Raw genomic sequence first — 25648 nt, 5'->3', positions numbered from 1 at the left:
GTTTGAAAACTTGATAGAAGAGCGCAAGCACAAATTTCAGCCTATAGATCAAGAGCTAACATTTCTAAAAGAAATGGTTATAAGAGCCAATTAGAGCAACGGTTTGTGAGTTGTGGCCTTCAAAATTTGGGCTACCTAAAATTTCCATAATAATTTTCAAAGATGTGCTTGACCAACTCTATATGTTCTATTAGGGTCTGTCAACCCTAGGTATCAAGTTTGAGCATCTAGAACCTTCCCAAGTGGCATAAAACTGCTTATTTAAGAAATGCCTGAACATTGTCTAGGACAAATTTGGGGGATAGTACACAGCTGGTCTTGCAAAATATTATATTGAGGGCAACCATGTGGGTTAGCATATTATACTTATAAATTCTATAATTCTACATTTGTGTATCAAATAAGAAGTCCATATTTTATTCTTGCATTTTCTATTGTTTCTATGTTTCTATTATGAGTTTATGGTATTAAGGGGGGCACCCTGCATCACTATCTCTAAACAACCATCACCAAAACTTATATAACTTCTTCTAGACTTATCCTTTCTTCTTTTGATGTTAACTACATATACCAAATACTCACAAGTATCTCCCATAACCTCAGATATTTAGAATGCTCAACTAGTTGTTTGTACCAACTTGATCTTTATGTTGTTCTTCTATCAGATACGACATAAAAGTACTATGTTGACATGAATAACAAACTCAGTCATCAATGTAACATATCTATAGTACTCTCCATAGGAATATCATCAACATTCATGCTTCCAACTAATCTTCTAACATAAAAAGCTAGAGAGAAGACATTATTTGATCAATTCAAGGCTAAACATGTAAAGAACAAGGCTATTCGTGTAAGAAATATTGCAAGGAGAAAGGAAAGGTTGACGCAGGGCCCAACAGAGCCAACAAGAACACCAACACCATAGGAAGCTAGGAGATGCAACACTAAAAATAAGGAGTCAATGAGTTTAATAGCCTTTGCAAATGTCCAATTGCCTAGGTAGTGGAGGTGAATTCATCATTTATAAAAATCTCAGTTATTTTGACTTAAATGTTGATCTTGTAGATGTATTATGCCCACATAGATTAGGTGACAACATGGTATGATGATCAACATTGGTCAAAGAGGACTTTGAATACAAAATAAGCTAGATGCACATAGAAGTAGGGTCAATCATGTGAGGTTTTGTTTTTAGTCTGACATTTGGCATGTGGTGGGTTTCTTTGATTTTTAAATACCCAACCACAAAAATTGCAAATGTTGTAAGCATTGGCTTAATGACACAAAGCTTACCCTTGAGTGTGGAGCCCTGGCTAGCTGGTGGAAACTAAGGAAATTTTGAATGACCTAGAAAGTCACAAAATGATGACATGGTACACAAAGATAAAATCCCTATACTACACGTGGTGGCATGAGGAAAAATAATAGTGTGACACATGGAAAATTAGTGACAAATGGCAGAGTGACACATGGTAGATTTTTCTAGACATGGAATAAATTTTGAGGAGCTAATGTGGACAAAAAGACACAACTGTAAAAGCTAGAAAGTTATAAGGAAACACATGGTAGAGTCGATGAGATGGTGATTCATAGATTGACACACTAGACCATGCCATGTGGTAGAAATTAATGGTCATCATATTATCAAAAAATGAAGATGGTCACCCATTAGCCAAAGTGAGAATGCAATAACCAATGGGAAGATGACACATGGTAGCATGTTAGAAGTTAATGAGTAGTTAGCAAACCAATCAGGAGGTGCCACTTGGTACCAACATAGAAAAGGGGGTCTTGGTCATCATGACATGGTGACTGATAGGATGAAAGGGTAGTATGGAAAAATAAGAGAATAGAACATTTTAGTGACATGGTAAGGGCTTAGTGAGAATGTTGACATGTTAGTTTATCTACATAGAGCTAACTAGTCAGGGAATGGGACATGTCAAGGCTTAATCAACTAGATTTGAACTAGATGTAGAATTGGACAAAAAAATTCAAATGTTAGAAATTTTAATATTTTATTTTTTCCATTGGTATCTAAGTGCACCATCTCTAAGTAATTGGTTTTATATTTTAAAGTCAAAAATTAAACATAGGGGTCAATTTTATTGAAGAAAATAAAGTCTATAGGTTTGTGTTTCATCCTAAAATTGTTTTGGTTGCCTTGGGCATGTCATTGAGGCTAAAGTATGAATATAATGTTGAGAATAGATTGAGGAAGATTGTTAAAGAGGGAGACTGTTGAAAATAGATTGATACAAGTATGATCAATATGTTCCAATCATTGTTTTGTCAGTGATGTCAAACCTGCTATTTGCTAGTAAAACAACTGCTTATATAATTTAAGTATTATCACTTATTTTATTGATGAAGAGGATTTGATGAAAAAGATGTAACCATAACACCTAGAGAAAAGGTTGAGTTATGATTATGTAAAGGAGTATAAGAATCAAATAAGATAGTGATAACATGATGTATTGATAATCTACTTAAGGTTACAAAGGCTGGTTACACTAAGCAAGTTTAGAAGAACAAATTAACAAAGTTTTTCTACTAAGCTTGACTAAGTGGATAGTAGGTGCCGAGAAAAGTCAGTGCAAGCTGAGGAGAAAATTAGTTGGAGTTGAGTAAAAGTCTACTCTAGTGTATGATGAGAAAAATAGTGGATGTCGAGTAAAGTTTAGTAGCACTAGTCAAATTTAGTTCATGACAAGTGATTTTATAGAGGATTCCGAGAAATGCAATATGTGCCAAGCATCAAAGGAAAGTTAATGCCAAGTGGTTGCATTATTTGAAAGATCGTGAATTCGATGGATCTAAGCTGAAAAGTTTATTTTCTTGGATTGTGTGAACTAGGTGGAAGATAAGATTGATGATTTGGTGGCATAGAATTAAAGGTAAACCATTTTGAGAAAAATTTAAAGAGGATTGAAGGAGAAGTTTCTAGAAGAAATATGAAATATGGGTTAGATTCATTGTATCCTACCTATTATGTCCTAACCCTAAATTGGACAATGGAAAATGAACAACAAAAGATCTTAATTTCCTATTTATAGGGATGGCTAGTGAGAAGCAAGAGTTTTCATGTATGAGAATCTAAGGAAGACAAGGAGTCAAGGGTTTTTCTTCATCACGTGACCTAAGAGAAGAGTTTGCATTGGCATGTTAACCAAGAAGGCTTAAAGGTATAAATTCTTGAAGGGTGAACAAGCTATCAAAGTTGAAATGTGTGAAGGCCAAGTAGAATGGAGTACTAAAACAAAGATTTGTAATATGAAAATAGAGTTGTAAGTTGTTTTCAAATCAAGCCTTACTATTACTCTCTAATAATTCTATCGATCTAGGGTAAATCATTTGGATTAAGGTTGATGTAACAATCATTTTTAAATTCTTTAACTGGGTAACATTCCAAGTGAATGGTCTAAAGTCCTCTAACAAGGTTCACTGCTAATAGGGTGATTAAAATCCTTTAATAGGGTCACATTTAACAATGTGTATTGTAACCCTTAAAAGGGTAGATGCAATCTCCAACATTGCCTAATTATTTTCCTTTTTCTTTTTCATATCCTCGACAATTGGGGCTCAGTGGTAATGGTGGATTTTGCATGATCTCCAAGTCCTCTAAGGTGTAGCTTAATCAAAATTTTCCATGCAAGAAAGTTATTTCTATTAAGCTTGGGTACTTCTCTTTTTGACATCTTGATCTTTGTGCTTCTAGTACCTTCAAACTAGTCCTCTTAAGAAGATGGCTCTAATATCAATTGTTGGAATACTTGTAGAATAACTAAGAGGGGAGGTGAGTGAGTTATCTAAGGTTCAGATGTTTAAATAAAACTTTTCATAGTTTAGTGAACCCATAAAATATTTATCATTATGCATGCATCCATAAGATTATGCAATCACTTAAAACTTGTAGGTTACTATCAATTCAATTTGAAAAAATGTAAACATGAAACATAACAAATTTAGTAACACATTTGACACAATGATTTATGTGGAAACCCAATTTGGAATAAACCACCAGTAACATGCTACTCTTTTTTCGCTCTTCTGAAGTGATGCCCTATGAAGGGCCAACAAGGAGTTATGCTAAATTTGATGATATCAAAAATCTTGACAATGCAAAGAAAACGTGGGATGCCTTAACCACCATCTATGGAGGATACACTAATGTTCTAAGAGCCAAAGCTGAAATTCTTAGAGGTAAGTTTGATGATATGGGAATGGAAGAAGGTGAAAATATTGCTCAATATATCACAATGATAAAAGAAGTTGTTAATGTAATAAGAGGAGCTACTAGTAAAATAGATGATGATACTATACTAAGAAAAGTTTTAAGAACACTAATATCTATATATGCTATTATAGTTTTCTGCAATTCAAGAACTAAGATGTATACTAGGGAGTAATCTATTACTTGAAGGTCTAGTAGGTAGGCTCACTTCTTTTGAGCTATCTAACTTTGATAATTACAAACTTGAAAATATTGAATTTTCTTTCAAAGCTTAGGTGTCATTAAAGGAATTAGATGAGAAGAAGAAGAAAAAGATAAATTATGTGTCTAGTAATAGTGATACAAAAGAAGAGGATGTAGAACAACTTGAAACACTACTAGCAAGAAGGTTCCACAGAGGTAAAGGAAAGTTCAAAGGTAAATTACCTATCATTTGTTTCAATTGCAATGAGGTTGGCCATATTGTTTCTAGATGTCCAAAGAAGAAGAATTAAAAAGGTGGTGACAAGTACAAAAGTAGGAGAGATGAAGATAGCAAGGACTACAAAGACAAAGGCAAAAAGTCATGCTGCCTTGTTGAAGAGGAAACAAAAGATGAATGTAATGAACATGATGATGAAGTGGTGTATGTTGCAATGAAGGAAAAATCTGATAAAGATGAGGCAAATGCACTTGTGACTTGTGTTAACAAGAATGATAGATGGATCATTGATAGTGGTTGTTCACATCAAATGACTAGAGATAAAAGTAAGTTCATTACCTTGAATTGTTATGATGGAAATAGTGTAAGATTTTTTAATGATGCACCATGTTTGATAAAAGAAAAAGGTTCTATCAAACTCACAAATAAGATCTTTTGTGACAATGCTTACTATGTTGAAGGACTTAACTATAATATGTTGAGTGTGTCACAACTTAATAATTTAGGATGTAAGGTTGAGATTGAGAACAAGATTGATAAAATATATGACACAAATGGAAAACTGATTGGAAAGGGTGATCAAACTAGGAGTAATCTATTCTACCTTGAAATAGAGGATGCTACTTGTCTAGCTGTAAAATTTGATGATGTGTGGCTATGGCATAAAAGGTTATGTCATGTTAATTTTGATAACTTGGTTAGTATTAGTAACATGAGAAAAGTTATAGGTTTACCTAAGTTGAAAAAACCTAATAATATAATGTGCAAACAATGTAAGTTAGGCAAAATGACAAAGTCAAGTTTTAAGAATAAAGCTCATACCTCTAAAGAATTAATAGAGATTTTTCATACTGACTTGTGTGAACCAATTGAAGTACAAAGATAAAAAAGGAGATAAGTACATTATATTGTTTGTTGATGATTATTCTAGAATGATGACAGTTATGTTTCTAAAATAGAAATTTGATGCTTTCCAAATGTTTAAGTGGTACTTAGCAAGAGTTGAAAAGGAAATAAGTAAAAGTTTGAATGTTTGAGATCTGATAGAGGAGGAGAATTTACATCACATAAGTTCAAGATGTTCTGTAATGATAGAGGAATTAAAAGATAAAAATCTGCCCCTAGACACCCTCCACAAATGGAATTTCTGAAAGAAGGAATAGATCTATAATGGACTATGCTAGAACACTCATGATGGAGAAAAATGTTTCTTTGAAATATTAGAGAGAAGCTATTAGTATAGCTATCTATACCTTGAACCATGTATAAGTTAAGAAAGGTACTCATTCAACACCTTTTGAACTATGGTATGGATACTCACCTAATGTGAAATATTTTAAGATATTTGGAAGAAAATGCTATATTCTCAAAGACTTTAGGAATGGTAAACTAGATGTAAAAGGTGAAGAAGGTATAGTCCTAGGATATTCCATAAGAAGTAAAGCTTATAAGTATTTGAATACTAACACTAACAAAGTTGTGGAAAGTGAAAATGTAAATTTTGATGAAGATACAAAAGTATATGAAGCTGAACCTATGAAAGAACTAGAAGAATACAAATCATTTTTATACTTTTATGAAGGTATGCCTGATAAAGAAGATGATGCAAATCAAGCTACAAACCAGCAACAAGCTATAGTGACTACCAAGTCACATACAATGAATGTCGAGTTGTATTTAGGAATTGAGCTACATTCAGATGCCAAGTTACAAAATGAAGTTAAAGCACATTCTAATTCTAATATTAGTAGAGATGCTAAGCTACCTAACAAAGATGTACATAGTGACTCTAAAGTTGAAAGACCAAATGAGAAAACTAGAGCTTAACCAAGATTGTCCAAATATGTCAAGAGACATCATTCTACTGCACAAATTATTGGAGATAAAGATGCTAGACCAATAAAAATAAATAGATTAAGAAATGATACATGTTTACTAAGCATGAAATAACCTAAATCAATGAGAGATGCATTAGAAGATGTGGACTGGAGCAAAGCCATGGAAGAAGAGATTTTAAAAATTAAGAAAAATGAAACATGGACACTAGTTCCTAGACCAAAAGATAAAAATGTGATTGACACTAAGTGGGTATTCAAAAAATAGCTAGATGAAAATGGTGAAGTCACAAAGAACAAGGCAAGGTTAGTCTACAAAGAATTTTCAGAAGAAGAAGGAATTGACTATGGAGAGACATTTGCTCTTGTTGCTAGATTAGAAGGAGCAAGAACTTTATTTTCTTATTCTGCATAAAAAGGTTTAAAAGTTTATCAAATGGATGGAAAATCTACATTTCTGAATGGCATATTAGAGGAAGAAGTTTACAAAGAACAACCATAATGATTTGTTGATGTTAACAATAAGAACATGGTATGTTGATTATACAATGCTCTGTATGGTCTAAAACAAGCACCAAGAGCATGGTATGAGAGACTTCATAATTATTTTGTGAATATTGGATTTGAAAGGACTAATGGTAATAGTAATCTATACATGAAGATAGAAAAAGGAAAAGGTATTTTGTTATCTAAAATTTTTGTTGATGATATCATATTTGGAGGTCAAGATGCTTTATGTAAGGCTTTTGAAAATAGAATAAAGTAAGAATTTGAGATGTCTATGTTTGGAGAGATCAAGTTCTTTGTAGGTTTACAAGTATATCAGATGAAATATGGTATATACATCACCTAGTCAAAATATGTTAAGAAAATACTAAAATTTTTTGGATTGAAGGATTCCAAACCAATAAGTACACTTATGGTTATATGACACAAATTGTCAAAGAATTATGATTCCACTGAGGTGAATCAAACATTATACAGGACTATGATTAGAAAATTACAATGTGTAGTACATAGAAGACCTCACATTGCATTATCTATAGGGATAATTGCAAGATTCTCTACTAATCCCAGGGAGAATCATCTGATGGTTGTAAAGAGAATAATGAGATATCTGAAAGGAACAAAGGAGTATGGTCTATACTATAAGAAAAATGAAATTTTTTAATTAAGAGCCTATACTGATGCTAATTGGGATAGAAAAATTGATGACAGAAAGAGCACCAGTGAAGGAGAATTTTTCTTAGGCACGAGGCTAGTCACATGGAATAGCAAGAAATAAAACTGCATCCCATAGTCTATTGCTGAAGCTAAATATGTTGCTACTACTATAAATTGTACAAATATTGTGTGGATTAAATAGATACTCAAAGGTATGAAGGAAGAGATCATAAAACCAGTGATACTTTATTGTGACAACACAAGTGCTATCAATATATCAAAGAATCCTATGATGCCCACAAAGACTAAGCACATTGCAATCAAATATCATTGCTTGAGAGAATTAGTTCAAGATAAAGAGGTGAAGATGGAATATGTTAACACAAAAGAATAAATTGCTGATATCTTCACAAAAGAATTACTTAAGGATGCTCATGAGTATCTAAGAGGTAATCTAAGGGTGATATCCCTCAAAGGCTATGTAAGTAACAAAAGGAGTGCCCTGCATCAAACAAGTTGATTTTCATATGCTACAAATTGATGTAGTGGATCTTACTTTAGGAGCCACCTAAAGTAGTCAATGAGCTGAAACTACAAATCAGTCACAAGTAAGGTGATAGAGGGAGAAACTGAACAAGTTCATATCTGCATATTAAGATGACAAGTCTTTGGCATTGTTATCAAAGAGGGAAATAATTTCTAATCAAGTGAAATAAAAGAAAGAGGGAGATAGTTACTAATCAGGAGAACAAAGAAGGAGAAATCCTAACATCTACCTAGTAAGAGGGAGATACAAGAAGTAATTTAGAGGGAGTTATAAGGATGACTTGAAAGAGTTTTGTAACCTATTGAGAAGATAAGAGTTGCTAATATAGGGAGAGATTTCAATACAAGGAATTATTTTTTGTTGTTGGTATTTTGTTGGTCTTACTATTTTAACCTAGTAAATTTGGTTGATTAGTTTGGTTTTCCATCAATGCCAAAGAGGGAGATTGTTTAGAATAGATTGAGGAAGATTGTTGAAGAAGGAGACTATTGAGAACAAATTGATACAAGTATGATAAATATGTTTCAATCATTGTTTTTCCACCGATGTCAAACCTACTATTTTTTGGTAAGACAACTACTTATATGATTTAAGTATTGTCACTTATTTGATTAATGAAGAGGATTTGATCAAAAAGATGTAACAATAACACCTAGAGGAAAGGATGAGTCATGATTATGTAAAGGAGTACAAGAATTAGTTAAGACATAACATGATGTATTGGTAATCTACTTAAGGTTACAAAGGCTAGTTACACTGAGCAAGTTTAGAAGAACAAGTTAAACAAAGTTTGTGTGTCAAGCTTAACTAAGTAGATAATAGGTGCCCAACAAGAGTCTACATTGGCATGTTAAGTAAGAAGGCTTAAGGATATGAATGCTTGAAGGGTGACCAAGCTATTAGAATGTGTAAAGGCCAACTAGAATAGAGGACTAAAACATAGATATATAATCTACAAATAGAGTTGTAAGTTGTTATCAGATCAAGCTTTACTATTACTTGCTAATAATTGTATCAGTCTAGGGTAAATCTTTTGGATTAAGGTTGACCTAATAGTCATTTGTAAATCCTCTAACTAGGTGACATTCCAAGTGAATGGTCTAAATTCCTCTAACAAGGCTCACTCCTAATAGGGTGATTGAAATCCTTTAACAGAGTAACATTAATAGAGTGTATTATAACCTTTAACAGGGTCAACTTTTCACAAGGCATCACTTCAAAAGAGTAAAAAAGAGTAGCATGTTACTGGTGGTTTTTCCTAAATTAGGCTTCTATGTAAATCATTGTGTCAAATGTGTTACTGAATCTGTTATGTTTCATGTTTACATTTCTACAAATTTATTTGATAGTAAACTACAAGTTTTAAGTGATTGCATAATCTTATGGATGCATGCATGATGATAAATGTTTTATGGGTTCACTAAGCTATGAAAAGTTTTATTTATACATCTGGACCTTAGATAACTGAGTCACCCCCCTCTCAATTATTCTAAAAGTATTCCAACATATCATATATCGATGGAGAGGTCTTAGAATTAAATTTTTAGACATGGCTTTTTAAATTTTATATAAGAGGCTGTTTCTAAGAATTATACTGGGTTTTTTATGAGGTACTTAGATTTTAGCAACATTCTAGTATGGGTAGTTTACTTTTAGTTTGTGGTCTAATGAGGAAGTGGGTAGCTACTAGATTTGGACAGGACCATAGAAACAATGTTGATTTACCTTTAAATTACTTGGTAATGGATTTTGGCATAATTTTATACCAAGTCTAATGTTTTATCAAAAAGGGGCTTTTCTCATCTCTATTGAAAGATATTTTCAATTTGTTGAAGGCAGTGATGGGATTTGATCCATTTTTAAGTTCTCGATAGAAGAAAGAGGTTTTATAGCATCAATGTTGGACATTCAAGTGAACAAGTGTTGATTCTAGATCAGATTTGGGATTCCTTCCTTATTTATATCTTTATTTCTTCTCTCATTGTATAGGGTTAGTTCCCAAAGTTTTGAGCAAGTTCTTAGCTAGGTTTCTACCTTTTTTTAGTGTTTCTCTTGTATGAACAATAGTGATGAAGTTATAGAGATAGTTCTAGTCTATGTAGTTGTTTAATGGGTTACTTTCATGCATCTTTATGCATTTTTTCAAATAAATGAATAGAATGCAATAATGAGTTTATCTTTAGTTTGATTCTTAAATCCTATTTATGTTTTTTGTAATCTTTTGTGGTTTGTTAACAAAGAGTACAAACCTAGTTGCAACTTGTGTTAGGTTGTATGTTTTGGTATATTTCTCTTGTGATTCAAGGAGTCATGTAAATACTTGATTTATCATCATAGGGTTGCAAATTTCATGAAGGGGTTAGTCAAGTATGAGATTCAATTTTGATGCAGATGTTTGATTGAAAAAGTGATAGAATAGATCTGGAGTCTTGATATATGAGATATATCACTAATATCCAAGGATGTATGCTTTTTTTTGTGGAATTTCCCAATAGGTAAGGCACTGATAAGCTATACGATCTATATGTTTTGTCTCTCATATCCTGGTTCTGCTGAAATTAAGATATTAATCAAAGTCTTTTCCCTTTTATGTTGAAGAGCTCAAAGGTTTAACCCTCACTTAGTTTGTCAATGCATAGGTCACATTATTAGCTATTCCATACCTCTATTATTGCATGAGTATATAAGGATTTGGGGCATTATCTTCTTTTTATAGACTCAGAATTATAGTTTTGTACTAGTCACATTATGGAGTATAAGGTTTACCTACCTAGGTCTTCTAGAACTTGAAGAAGGAGGAGTTTGGCCTTATAGTTAGCCTAGGTTCTTAAAAAATTGCATCTACCACATGAGATAAATTGCTTTAGATTCAATCTCATCTTTTCTACTTGATAGTTGAAATCACTATTAAATTAGGAGCCAACAACATGGTGACTCTGTTGGGGATGTATTGAATCTCTCTAGTAGACACACCTTGAGAATCTGAAAAGAGATTCAATACAACAGGAAGAATTTTCTATAGTGGTAAGTTTTTGATGTGATTTCCAATTTTTTAATAAAAAATCATGCATCCCAATGGATACCTTATTTGTTTTTGATTAGGTAAAATAGGTTTTATAGGGATCCTAAAACTCAAAGTTTTACAACAAAAAGAGCGAGAAAAAATAGTCTAAACAAACAGAAAAATTGCCTCAAAAGGCCAGAAACAAAAGAAGGCCCAAAACCAAAGAACAAAGGCCAGGGACAAAGCTAGGTGAATAGGCTAGTGGCCATCCATGTCCATGGCCTGCAAGGTTTTTGAAGCATCATTTTCCTTTTGACTGGCCACTTCTTCCTGAATCCTGGTAGGAGTGTTCATCTGGTTCCCTTGATTCACCTGGTCACTAGCCTCTTTCAAAAATTCATCCTAGTTGAATCCATGCTCTGTGTTCTACTCCACTTCCCTTTTAAGGCTAGTTGTAGTCAGATAGTCACCCAGATTGACAATATTCTCATTCAAGGTGTGAAGGGTCTCTACTATCTGTTTGGTGATTATCTGGTGGACAAAATCCAACCTTTGGACCTTTTGCTCTAGCTGGGTGAGTCTGTCATCCTGATGGTCTCTGGAGACCTGACCTCTATCTTTATCCTAGCTACCCACCTAGTCCTTGCTCCCTCTAGCTTGCTAGTCCTTGTTAGTATCCTGGTTGTTGGGCTGGTTGCTCCTGTCCTTCAAAGCCTCAATTTCCTGAAAAAGCCACTTGATGGAACAAAAGTTGTCAATCAAACTATTCTTTGCATTGTTCAGGAAGTTGAAATCAGTTTCCCACACATTGTTAGAGATAACCAAAAGAGTTGAGTCAAGGAGCTCATTGTAGTGGGTGATTCTATCAAGGTCCTCCAACACCTGGATTTTAGCAGGTTCTCTAGCAATACCCAAACTGACCTTGTCCCCATAAAAGTTCCTCCAAGCTCTCCTCTTGTTCTTTCTAATAACCTCCCCCCCTTTTTCATCCATGATTTAAATCATCTCCTCTAGGGGTAAAATGGGAACCTCCTAAGGTGAATTGGGTTGGGTGGGGCTAGGGGGCACTTCAACAGGGTCACTGGGATGTTCTTGGGGCAGGGCTTGGTTCACTTTTATTTTCTTGGGGTTGACCTTGGGGTCCATAGGGGTCACCATCTCCTTGTCATTATCTCTCCCCTTAACTTCTTCCATCTCACTTTCCTTCCCCTTCTCCTCCTCCTCCTCCTTAGACTCTGTATCAGACTCCACATCATCATCACTAGCCTCTTTCACCTCCTTAGGATGAGGAGAGGGGGGGATAGGGGGAAGACATCTTATTTATGGATACCTTATTTGTTGATAGCAGTAGTTTTGAAGAATTACAATGATTGTAACATTAAGATCACTTGAAGTTTTTGAAAATTTGATGTCAGAATTTAGAGTTGATGTTAAGTTTATTTCACTTTGTCAAGAGTATGAAATTCCAAAGTTGTTGTATAAAGTTTTTCTAATACCTGTTGTAAATTTTGGACCAGCTTGTTATATTGTGCAAGTTGAGCAAATAATTTCTCACTAAGTGAGTGGTGACTCAAAGTTATATCTATGTACTAGTGCATTGTGAAGTTGAAGGTATGGTGAATGATACAACAATTGGAAAGAAGATTTAAAGAAATGATTTAAAGTTCTTGGCAATGGTTAAAAAGATCATGTGGGATTTTATGCAAGAGTTACTAAATTGAGATAGGATTTGAATCTGTTGTTGTTTACAACACTGAAATAGTTTGCATGCATCAACACTAAAAGGTATTTTACTTTTCATGAGTTTTCCTTTCAAGAAAGTTAAATGAAAAGAATAGTTGCCTCAATTTGGTGATTTTAGAACTAAGGAAAGAGGTAGATAGAAGTGTTAGTTTAAAAATGGAGTCAAATCTCAGATCTGAAGTTAGTTTACCAAATCATGAAAGTGTGCTTGAAGATATTTTAGAGTTAAAAAAGGAACTCTACGATTAGATTGTCATTTTTATAACAAATATGATAGGAAGTATTCAAGGTCTAAGAGATGATTAAGTTTATATGAAGTTAAAATCAGCTCTCATGGAGATGAATTTTTCTTTTAGACCTATTGGTGTTTGAAAACATTACCAGTTTCCAATTACCCTGATGAGAACAAAACACATCTAGGGGCAACTAACTCCCATTTTCAACATGCCCATTCAGACACCAAGCCAACTATAAGGCTTGACCCTTCTTCTACTTTAGGCTCTGCTAAACCTAGGCGGGTAGACCTCAGATTCAAATGATAATGTACCAATGCAAAAAAAAATCCTTGAATCTATTAAGCAAATTTTACAATTATTTCTCCTAATGGCTCATGAAATGACACAGATCTACAGTAGCTAAATGCAAAGTTATGAATCTCATAAGTTGAGTGAGGGTTAAACATTTAGGTCCTTCAACATGAAAGGGAAAGAACATTTGATTAATAATTTTGATTTTCAAAAAATCCTCAAACATGTAGCAATAAGAACAAATTGATCCTACAAATGATGAGTGCCTAATCCGTTGGGAAATTCCATGAATTGAATACATACATCTGTGATATCTAGGACATATTTCATACACCAAGATATCAAATCCATCCTATCAATTTGTGATTCAGACATCAGTGTTCATTAAGACCTCATTCTTATGAAATATCCTTCTCAAAATAACCAACAACCCTGTCAAACACATCAAGCATTTACTTGGCCCTTTGTTCCAATAGAAAAACATATGTGACATATAACTTTAAAGGGATGCAAATGGGTCTCAGCTATTTGTTCCTAGACCACATAAGACTACAAATTATTGAGATAGGAGATGAGAATTAGAATGAAACTAAAGAAATTTTGGCTCACTTGTATTCATTTCCTTGAAATTATACATTCAAATGCATGAAATTCAAAAAAACAAAAGCACCTAACAGATCTAAAACTAGCTAAATTAACTTCACTACTACTGTTCATACAAAAGAGAAATTGCTGAATGAATGGTGTCTCAGTATTGGGAATACATCAAAATTGGAACCAAAATATGGTCTCACAGTAATGTGTAAATTTTCTCCTAAGAACTGGAACCTCTCTAATGAAAGAAAGATAAAAAGATAGAGGAAAGAAAGATGAATTCCTAGATCTGATCTATGCCTAACATCTATCCACTTGGAATTTCATCTTGCTCAGTTGCAAAACCTCTTTCCTCTCTCTACTGATCTAATTTTTTTTCATCATTATCCTATAACTGATTTGCAAATATCTTTTGTCGAATGATGAAGTCCCTTTTGTTTTCCAAAATATCTGATTTGCCTTATGAAATGCTGGTGAAATCTTAGTTTTTACTAAATGAATGTGATCAAATTCGACCCAAACTGAGTTTTCACTACCTTTCAACCATATTCAGGTCATTACCCTACTAGAAATCAAAATTAAACATCAATACCTGAATTTAGTTGCAAGTTAAGAATCTAGAAGAAGACCTCCTATAGCATGAACCAACTTCTTCCTATGTAGAAAATAATTGCATAATCAAAAAATTTAGGTTCTCCTAATTCTGATGATATATAATATCGCATATCTAGCCTCTTGGAAACCCCTTGAATCTCATTTCAAAAATCACTCCCCTGGTAGAAAACCTTGGTCTACAACTTTAAATTTTTTCAAAAATTTAAAATTTGTCTAAAGTTGAACTTTAGATTGTAACCCTTTTCAATTTAAAATCTGCATGAGACTTCAAATTTGGAAAATGATTAAAAAAATTATATTGTAACTATTTTCATTTTCCCTTTATCTTCATATTTCAGGTCAAACTAAGTTTGACTAATGTGCCACGTGGCAATCTCCAATTGGTCCACCAAGTTGCCTCATCATCGTCTAGATAGAACTTACATGTCACTGCCACATGGAAGCCTTTCATTTGCTACCTGAACTACCACCTCAGCACACTGACAAAGCTTGCCACATCATCTCCCGACCCGGGCCCGCTGCTACTTGTCAAATTTCTGCATGCCCACATTTTCTAACTTCCTTGCATCTCTATTTTGTGAGCATGCACCCATCGTTAGATCGTGACATGTGTCACATTCTGGTGCATCCTCTCAAATTGCTCTTTATTTTTGCCAACTAGGACCCATCACCACATGTCCTAATCTCACTTTCCTACAATCTTTAACTAGCTCGCACCTTCATTTTGTGGGCTTGCGCCCATGGTCAATCTGTACACGTGGCAAAATCTGGATGTGTCTTTTTTTTTAGTGCCATGTCATCATACTTGGATTTTTCTTTAAAATTATGCTTACAAGCAACTCGCCAATTAACGTCATCCATGGTCCACCTCAAGGTCTAGCACTTCAAAAGTACATTTCCTCTTTAGACATTATACTTGAAGTGTAAAATTGTATTTAAAGGCTAAAAAGTCCTATTACCTAGCCCATGTGGGATAAAACAACTTTATGGTTTTTTGCCTCTGTAATGCATCTCCTCTAGAAAGGGGGCCACTCCTTCTTTTATGGCATCTCTACCTTGGATGCTACCTTCCAAACTTGCCCATGCCATAACTTCTTCAGCTTTCAAATGAACTCTCACTACTATTACTTTCTATCAAAAAAGAAAACATTGAAACTGCAAATTTTTCTAAATGTGTGTGGATGTTCTGCACTTTTCTTATGCATGAGCTTTATTTTCTATGCTAGAGTCTTCTCTTTATTGGCGGCTTTCTCTTTTAAATGTTCAGACTTCCCTTGCTTATGCATGGGTTTATTGCCTAGAGCTTTTACTATGCTATCAGTTGCTTGGAGCTTTCTTGGACCTGTGGGTGTTCTTTTCAGTCTGTGGCTTCCTATGGGCTTTGTTCTATATGTAAGGTTGCACCTCTCTATGGGAAACTCCTTCAACATGCTGCTAACTACCCTTAATATGGAAGGAATTTCCTTTGAAACTAGTGCTTTGATTCTTTCCTAAACCGTGGGGTTGTGTCTAGTCGGCTACTTTGTCTTTGGTGGCTTACTCTTAACATAGGCATCTCTGTATGCATGAATGTTGTCTCCAAAAATGTGGGCCCCTTTATGTTTGCTATTGAGGTTTCCTTTTACTTCCTCCAATGTGGCTAACTTCTTTGTATTCCCCTACATTAAGACTATGATTTCCTTGTGTGCGGCGTGGATTTCCTTTTGCATAATGTGTGATCTGCTATGGGTCTATGTGAGACGCCTCCTCTATCCAGTGTAGAGTATGGCCATCTCCCCTACCTACTAGTCTATGCCTTCCAACAAGTATGACTTGTTTATAAGTTGTGCATAATGGGTAGTGTTATATAGTTTAGATATGTGTAGCAAATTGATGATTGCCATTGCTAATTTAATGTTGTTTTGTGTTCTTGGATGATAGATGTGGATCAACAAAGAAGAATATGAAGAGTCTGGATACTTCATGGTATACTGGAAATATTTCTAAGCTTTTTGTATATGCTTTGCAATTCTCTCTTCTTCCTTACCTTCACAAATGTTGTACACTTGAATAATTCTTCCACTACCAGTGGAGGGGTTGTATATGGAGGCTAAATGCCTTGCATTCTTTTCCTAAGTGTCATTTTCTTGTTAATGAAAAACTCATTGGGCAATAAGCAAGTCTCAAAAGGAAAAGATAAAGGGCAGATGTTGTTCAATATGTTTTTCAAAAGTTTCTTCTCCCATGCCATTACCTCAAGAGCTTTCCTCTGACATTCCCCTTTGAAGCTAAGGCTTTGACTTGAAACCCATAACCTTTTATACAATTCTTGTGCTTCTTTCTATCCAAGAACAAATAGTTGCAAATTGCCAAGGTATATCTTTTGGATCAGATAAGAAATTATCAATTTGGTTGATAGCTGATGCTAATGATACTGTTGGAGAGAAGACATTCCATATCATGAAGTACAATATGTTCATACACATACTCTTCATCATGGCTTTATTAGATACAGATCCTTGAATGGCTTTCATGTGATTTAGTGGAAAACTAAACATACATTCTTGCATTGTAAGTGGACTCCTTTTCTTATAACTATCATGTCCACTTAGTACAATTTTAATCTGTAAGCATTACTTTGTACTCTGATGAAATTAGTTAGGCCCAAAGTGGGTTCTACTAAAAAAAATTCATCTTCAAACACCTGAACATCTCAAACTAGACTACCAATCATCTTGAACTGATTAGAATCAAGTTTTATCACTGAGCCCCCAATTTAAAACTCATTTCACATCTTTCTACAACTTATCAATTTCATGCCAAGAGGCCCTTTGATTGGCCTTAAAAATTGATCTGAACCTATGACCGGGCTCTAAAAATTGGCACATTGAATCTTTTTTTTTCATTTTTGTACCCTGTCAAATCTCATCTCATGATGAATTCGGGGTCCAAAGGTATTCACTATCAAACTTGACCTTTCAGAACTTCCTGCAAGAAAACATGTCAGAAAACACTAAACTAGGTTCAGAATCGGCTTCAAAAACTGGGTAAACTGATACTTGGAAAAATGAAAACTGGAGCATTGGTTCTTTTTCATGAGGACATTATGGATCTATGATTTGGGCTTATGAAGAATAACAAGACCCATTGGCGAGCGATCAAAGTGAGCTACTTGGAAATGCTGACTGGAAACAATGATAGAAAATTAATTTTTGCAAATGGAATGGACCTGGAAAAGTGTGTAAATGGATTTTTTGTGACTTGCAAACTGGCACACTTAAAATATTTTCAGAGTAAAACATAGTGGTAAAATCCATTTGATCTCACCTATCACAGATCTCAAGTTATGACATCACAAAAAAGGGTCTCAACAAATCTACAAATGCTGACACAAGTAAAAGGATAGAAATTGTGTTTGGAATTGCTTTTGAAAACTGATTAAACAGATTCGTCATGAGCTAAAACTTGAAACATAACACATCTCTAACCTCTACAATACAACACAAAAATAAATTTTAGCATTTTTATCAACTAGGTCAAAATTATAGCTCATCAAACAGGGCTTCCCAGAATTTAAAACATTTTGCATCAGCATGACAACATTACATGACCAACTTTGAGGGATTCAAAACCTAGTCAAATGGACTCAAAAAAACTCAAAATCTGAAAGATAGGTTCTTGAGTATGGACACTAGATATTCCCAAAGTGGTGGGTCATGACACAATTCTAGGTGTGAGATATTCAATAGCAAACACAGTCTCTTGTCACTGTCTGACATAGGTGAAAATGTAGATTTGACAATTGCTTAAAACAAGACTTCACGGGATGGCTTAGAATGGTAATTTAACTTGATGGAACATGAAAATGCACTGAGTGAAAGGTGTTAGAAACATGAAACACCTCTTAGGCCTTAGACTGACAATCAGGTACAAACTCATCAAAAAGCGTTTAAGGGGCTTGATTTTCTCAACATCGCTCAAAATTCAGGCTACAATTTTGAGTGCCAACAAGACCTAAGGAATCTTTGTTACCCATTGTTTTCCTAGAAGTCTTTGTTCCTAATTTAGTTGATTGGACAGACATTTGAGAATATTTTACAAGTTGAAGAATACATCAAGAAGATGGTAAGTGATTTGTATAACAATAAAGTTTATGTTGAATATTCTGATGATGATAGTGAATGTGTTGAAATCAAAATCAATTTGATGAATCCATAGATAACAAGAGATTCTCTTTTGATTATGGAAAGAGATTCAAATTTTTGTGATTAGATGATTGTAGTCAGTATGAGAAAGATGGACACATAACTGAAAATGAATCATGTGACAATATATGTGTGAGTGAAGAAAACTCTAGAAATAGTAGTGATAACTCTTTTGGTGATGAAAATTGTTACGATGATGTACCTAGTGATGACGTATTTTGCAAAGAAGAGGAAAAAAGTTGTGCCAAGGATTCTAATTTTTCATATTTTTCTATTAATGTTATTGTTGTAAGTATTTTAGATCAGCCAAATTATGATCAAAGACTGGAAGAACAAACTTGTGATGAAGTCTTGCTAAATGTTGATAAAATTTTAGAACTATTCACTCATGATTGTGAAAGGTATCTAAATGTTTCTAAGAATACTTTGGTTTTCCCTTCTTATGTTTCATCTCAAGATGAAGTCCTTTCCCCAAAGTTTGATGATGAGAATGATACAAAATTATAATACTATGTGTCAAGTCTTAGAGGCATATATGGCAATAGTTTGAATGTCAATACACATGATGACTTGCTTGATGTAGATAATACTACTAAGGGGAGATTTAGGTTTGATTCAAATCCCTCTCATGTTGGTGATGTTGCAATGCATTTTGATTGTTCATATGATGAAAAGGAAAAGTCGAGAAGTTATAAATGTAATATTGAGTTTCCCTTTTATGTTGACGAGTCTAGTGATGATAAGATTAATAGATTTGAATTTCATTCTAATGAGTTTTTGGAAAGAGACAATGACAGTCAGTTGTTCGCGAGAACTTTCATAATATATTTTGTAACTTGGTAACTAATCCATGTTTGAAGAATGTGAAGGAATTTCAGAATGTTTTGAATCTAATTGGATGTCAAACAAGATTTTAAATGAGGAGAAATTAGATTTCATGTCCCTTTCATATTTTGGTTAGACAAGTTGAGCTTCAAATGTATGGCATATGTGACTCCTTTAATGAAGAAGAGTATGATTCCTTTATGTTTCCATTGGATAACATGCATAAGTCATTTAGTACAAATGATTTTTAGTAAGATTTTGAAATCCAAGAGCATGCTGATATGAGCTGATTGAGAATACTAATCTGATTGGTGAAACTAATGGATATGATATTCTCATCTTACCTCATGAAAATGGAAATGAAAATTAGGTCTAAGACAAAGGTAAGAAGTTTTGTTGTAGTTTGGTGGCCCGGGGGCATCATTTGTACAACTTAGGAGTAATTTTCTTTCTTTCAATAAAGTTGTTCAAGAGAATTTTTTTTGAGTGGTCTACTTCTTTGAGAGATCTAAATCCTTGCCATGCCCACAAGGGACATGAATCCCTAGATAGAGATACTATTGGGACTCAAAATTGAAGCCCTAATTTTGAGTACCATTTTGAAAACCAAGTCAAATTGAGCCCCTATAAGCACTTTTTGTGCATGTGTACCCAACTATCATTTTGAGGCCTATGAAGTATTTCATGTTTATAAAAAATTTCATTCAGTATATGCATGTGTCCCATAATGATAATTTATCTTTCTGAGTCATTCCATGTAGTTTCATACTGAGCATTGTTGAAACCTACATTTTTGCTTAAGTGTCAAACCATGACAAGAAGCCTAGTTTGTAATTGCATATCTTGCACTTGGTTAAGTTTCATGATCTGCCACTTTGGGAGTGTTTAATATGCATATCATAGAACCTCTGTTTCATATTTCAAGTTTTTTCAATATATTTTCACTAGGTTTTGAATCCCTCAAAGTTGGTTGTTATTGTTGTCATGCTAATGCACATTTCTTAGAATTCTAGGAACCCCTGTTTGACTAATTATAATTTTGATGCAGTTGACCAAAATGATACAATTTATTTTGCATTACATTCTATGGTTTAGATACATGATATGTTCAATATTTTATCCTATGAAAAATCCATTTGACTAGTTTTCAAATGAGATTCCAAATGCAATTTATGAAGTTTTACTAGTGTCTTTAAGTGCTGATTGATTAGTAGCCCTGTTCAAGATGTTATAACTCTAGTTCCATGATAGATGAGATCAAATTGATTGTACCACTATGTTCTACTCTGAAAATACTTTAAGTACACCAATTTTCAAGTTTTGATGAATTCGTTTGCACACTTTCCCAGGTCCATTATGTTTGTGAAAATCATTGTTCTGCTAATGTTCCCAACTCTACAAATCCAAGTACCCAACTTCGAACATCTGTCAAATTTACTAGTTATTCATCATGATCCCAAATCATAGATTATGCTCTCATCATGGCAGTAAACTGACTCTCCAATTTTTGTGCCTCCAAGTGTTTGTTTGACCTATTTTTGAAGCTAAAGCCAAATGCACTTTATTGTTTTTTAACATGTTTGCTTGTAGGAAGTTTCAAGTGAGAAATTTTGATGGTCAATATATTTTTGACCCAGATATCATCATAAGGAAAAATTTGAAAGGATACAAGAAAGTGGAATAGAGAATCAATATACTTATTTTCAAGTTTAGATTGTTTATTTCAGTCAGTTTCTAAAGCCAATTTCCAAGGTCTCCTGGCACAAAAGTCATAGTTTGCAAAAAAGGTCAAAGTAAGATTTAATTCATCAGTCAATACTTCATTTCAAATCCATTTTGTGTGATAAGATCATTAGATCATTTTGAGTGGTCAGTCATTTGAAATGCAATTTTTTTAGTCGGATCTACTTTGGGACCCAACTGACCCTATTAGATTGATAACGTCCCTAAAGATTGTGATAATGAAAAAAATTGAAAAAGAGAATTATTAAAATTGTGTGAAACAAGGGTAACATCAATTTTAAAGGATGGAATGGAGCACTTGAATACATGGAAAGGTTCATACCAAGTTTGGTTGGAATGAGAGTTCGAGACCAAAAACATTCTTTGTAATGTTGTTCATGATAAAAAATGATTACTTGCACTTTGAAGTGAAAGGGAATTGAGCATATTGGGATATCATGAGTCAATAATCAAGGTTTTACTTAGAAGTGGTATCTCTTTTGAAACCAATGCCTAATGTATTTCCCAAAAGAGAGTGATGTATCTTGAGTGTTGCATACCATGGATAGAGCCCGAGTTGTAATGATTTATTCTTGAAAATCACTGAGCCAAGAACTTTCATTATAGGCTTTTCTCCCTAAGTTTCTCACAAAGACATTAGAAGATCAAACAAATTGATTTAATTATCAAAATAAAATAAAATAATGACATAGTCTAAGATGTTTCCTCATAATGCCATTAGCGATAAGTTTTTCATTGATAAGATGAACTAATGATTGGAGGCTTGTTTTGTTTTGAAGACATTTCTTTGTGAACGAATTTTTAGCAGGATTAATCTAGAATGGAGGAATTTTGTTCATGAAAAGGTAATTGGAGAATCACTCTATTTTCATAAATGATCAATGAAAATGTGATGGGGCTTTGGCTATTACAATCTATTACCCCCGATGTGCATGTTGTTTTTGCCAAATGCATCATTCCTAGCATATAACTCAAGCACAAGCAAGTGATTGTTTTAGTGATCAAATTGAAGGTTACGCGGACTTCTTGTATAGGTTTCCCTTGGTACCAATGTAGGTGGTGCAAGGTTTAATATGTAGGATGAACTATTACCTCATCTAGAATAATTTTAAAAAGGGTGAAATTAGCTAGCGGCTCAATGTTTATCTTATTTTCATGAGGAAGATAAAAGTTATGGGAGATTTCTAGGTAGAACATTTGAAAGATCATAAAGGATGGATTTATGATTAGGAAGGTAATGAAAATTTATTCATGTTCTCATGCTTGTCTTGCTTTGGAAGCAAAGAGAAAGGGTTGTTATTCTAGATATGGTAAGCAAAAGGGTACAAGAGAGGCTAGGTTGCCTACTAAGATTCTATGGATGAGGCAGATGAGGGTCTAACTATGATTGCTATGTAGATATAGGGAGGCTAAGAGGATTGATAAACACATCTACCATGACATGTACATGAGAATGAAGGGTAATGTCTTCAAGAATAAACTTGTGTTAATGGAAAGCATTCATAAGTCCAAAGAAGAAAAAGCTAGAGAAAAGACATTAATTTTTCAATTTGAAGCTAGACGTGCAAAGAACACTGCTAGTCATGAAAGAAAGATTGCAAGGAGAAAGGAAAGGTTGGATCAGGATGTAATAGAGCCAACAAGAACTCTAGCACCATAGGAAGCTGGGAGATGCAACACCAAAAATAAGGAGTCAATGAGTTTAGTAGCCTCTATGAATGCTCAATTCCCTAGGCCGCAAAGGTGAATTTGTCATTTATGAAAATATCTATTATTTTGACTTAAATGTTGAGCTTTCAAAGATATTATTCCCATATAAGTTAGGGAAATATGGTATGGTGATTGACGTTGGTCAAAGAGCACTTTAAATACAAAATAAGCAAGACACTCATAGAAGCAAGGTCAATCATATGAGGTTTTTTTAGTGTCACTTTTGGTATGTTGTGTTTTTATATGATTTTTAAATACCCAACCACAAAAATTACAATTTTTTTAAACATTGGCTAAATGACACAAAGCTTACCCTTTCATGTGGGGCCCTAGCTATCTAGTGGAGACTAAAGAAAGTTTGAATGACCCAACAAATCATAAGATGATTACATGGCACAACAAGGGAAAATCCTTGTGCGATACATGGTGGCATGAGGAAAAATCATAGTGTGACATGTGGTATCCTAACAATGAATGGTGGAGTGACACATGACACATGTTTCTAGACTTGGTGCAAATTTTAAGGATCTATTGTGGCAAGAAAGATATGTGGTGAGTTGTCATTCATTGCCACATTATCACAAAATATGTGGAAAATTCTTATTGCGAAAGAGAGAAAGTGACAAGTTTACATGTGGTGGAGCTAATGACGTGGTGATTTGTAGATCAAAGAGACAACCAAGCTATGTGAGCTACATGTAGAGTTGAAAACTTAATATGAAGATAGGGTTAGAGATACAATTTTGTATTTAGTGGATAGAGTAGATTGGCCCCTTTTTCACTTAGAATTATCAAGGTTGGTTGACATATGGAAAGAATTGAGTAGTAATGAAGCCATCTTGAGAACAATTTTGAATAAATGGATCAATAGAGATGATCTCATTACTGCTCTATGATGTTCTATCATTGATAATTTTTATGACTAGATAGAGATAAGTTTTTATAATGCTAATGATCTTTTAAATTTTGATCAGAGAAGGGATTTTTTATAGAGAAGACTAAAACTTTGCTTCTCAAAATATCTTAGCAAAGACTTTTCTCTTTTTCCACATGCACTCAAAGGCATAAGTAATTTAAAAAATAAAGAGGAATGGGCAAATGAATTGAAAGAATTAATGAGTATCTAAATAAATAAAGTAGTAAATAAGGAGAATTACATTTGGTTTGCAAGAACCACAATAGAAATTGGGGAAAGATATTTTAAAGAGAGAGAAAGAAATTTTGAGTTATAATTGGCTAGATGACACAATTTTCAACAAGTGGATGGAAAAATATTCCTAAGCTACATAGTTGCTATAGGTGGCTTCTCAAGGAGTGTTTGTAGACAAATAAACAAACATAGATGAAAGTTAGTTAGTGGATCAAGCTATTCAAACAAATGATAGAGAAAATGATCAAAAAATTACAACATATGTCCAAATGTTAGAGCCTGACATAAAAGAAGAAGAGCAAGTGGTTCCACAACATGAAAAGCAACAAAAGGAGGAAGACCAATCATTAGGTGTAGTGGATGTAAAAGAAACTACTACAATAGAATCAACCCCACCAAAAAGAGACCAATGAAGAAGCCATTCTATTACCAAGGCAAAAGATCACCAATTTTGGTTCTTCTTGTGCAAGTTTTGATTGTGATAGTTTTGTCCTTTTGTAAATCTTTTTGTTTTAAGGATAGTTGTCCATTTCCCTCTAGGCTTGAAGCTTGTTGCAACTCACACTATATAATTGAGTTTCCAAGGCTAGAGGATGGTTTGAATTTCTTTCATTGCATGATTCTATGTACCTTTTGAGTCAATCCATACATAATGTAAAAATAGTTCAAGAATTGAATACAAAAGTTACAATTTTGATTACATAAAAATATGTTTTAAAGGACCCAAAACCTTTAACAAAGTATCAAATAAGAACTAACAAAAGAGTTCAAAAAATAAAAGGCCTCATAGAACAAACAAAAAAAAATAGAAAAATGAGGCCAAGTACAACTATGTAGAAAAGACAACAAAAGAAAAGCAAAAGGACAACACCCAGATAGCTATAGAGTTTTCAATAGGTCCACAACTTGGATTGCCAAAATGTTCATATTTCCACAGAAGCTTTCATTTCATCCAGCTTTTTCACTTCCACTCCTTCATTATTCTTTGAATTGGCCCTTGTGTGCTTTCTCAGTCCTTTGTCCTCATTCACAATAGAGGAGTCAAATCCTTTAGCCTAATCCATCTTGTTTAGAAAAGTATTGAAGTTATTAGCCACAGTCTTCAAAATGCTGCAATTTTCATCAGCCAATTTATTGATCATTTTTTCCATATTAATAACTCTAGAATCTAGGGTCTCCATCCTTTTTGGATATATTTATTTTCTTATTCCAGGTTCCTTTCTTTTGTCTCAATTGGTGGCACCCATTTCATTAAGTTTTTAACTTCTTCTACATTGCCAATGACTTCAGATAGCCTATCAATATGCTAGCCTAGTGTATTCTCCCCCTTACCATCATACTGAGCTTCT

The sequence above is a fragment of the Cupressus sempervirens genome, chromosome 3, assembly GCF_028749045.1.
Source record: "Cupressus sempervirens isolate cs-2001-9-10 chromosome 3, ASM2874904v1, whole genome shotgun sequence".
Lineage (NCBI taxonomy): Eukaryota > Viridiplantae > Streptophyta > Pinopsida > Cupressales > Cupressaceae > Cupressus > Cupressus sempervirens.
The sequence above is the reverse complement of the archived record's forward strand: the minus strand, read 5'-3'. Positions refer to the sequence as shown.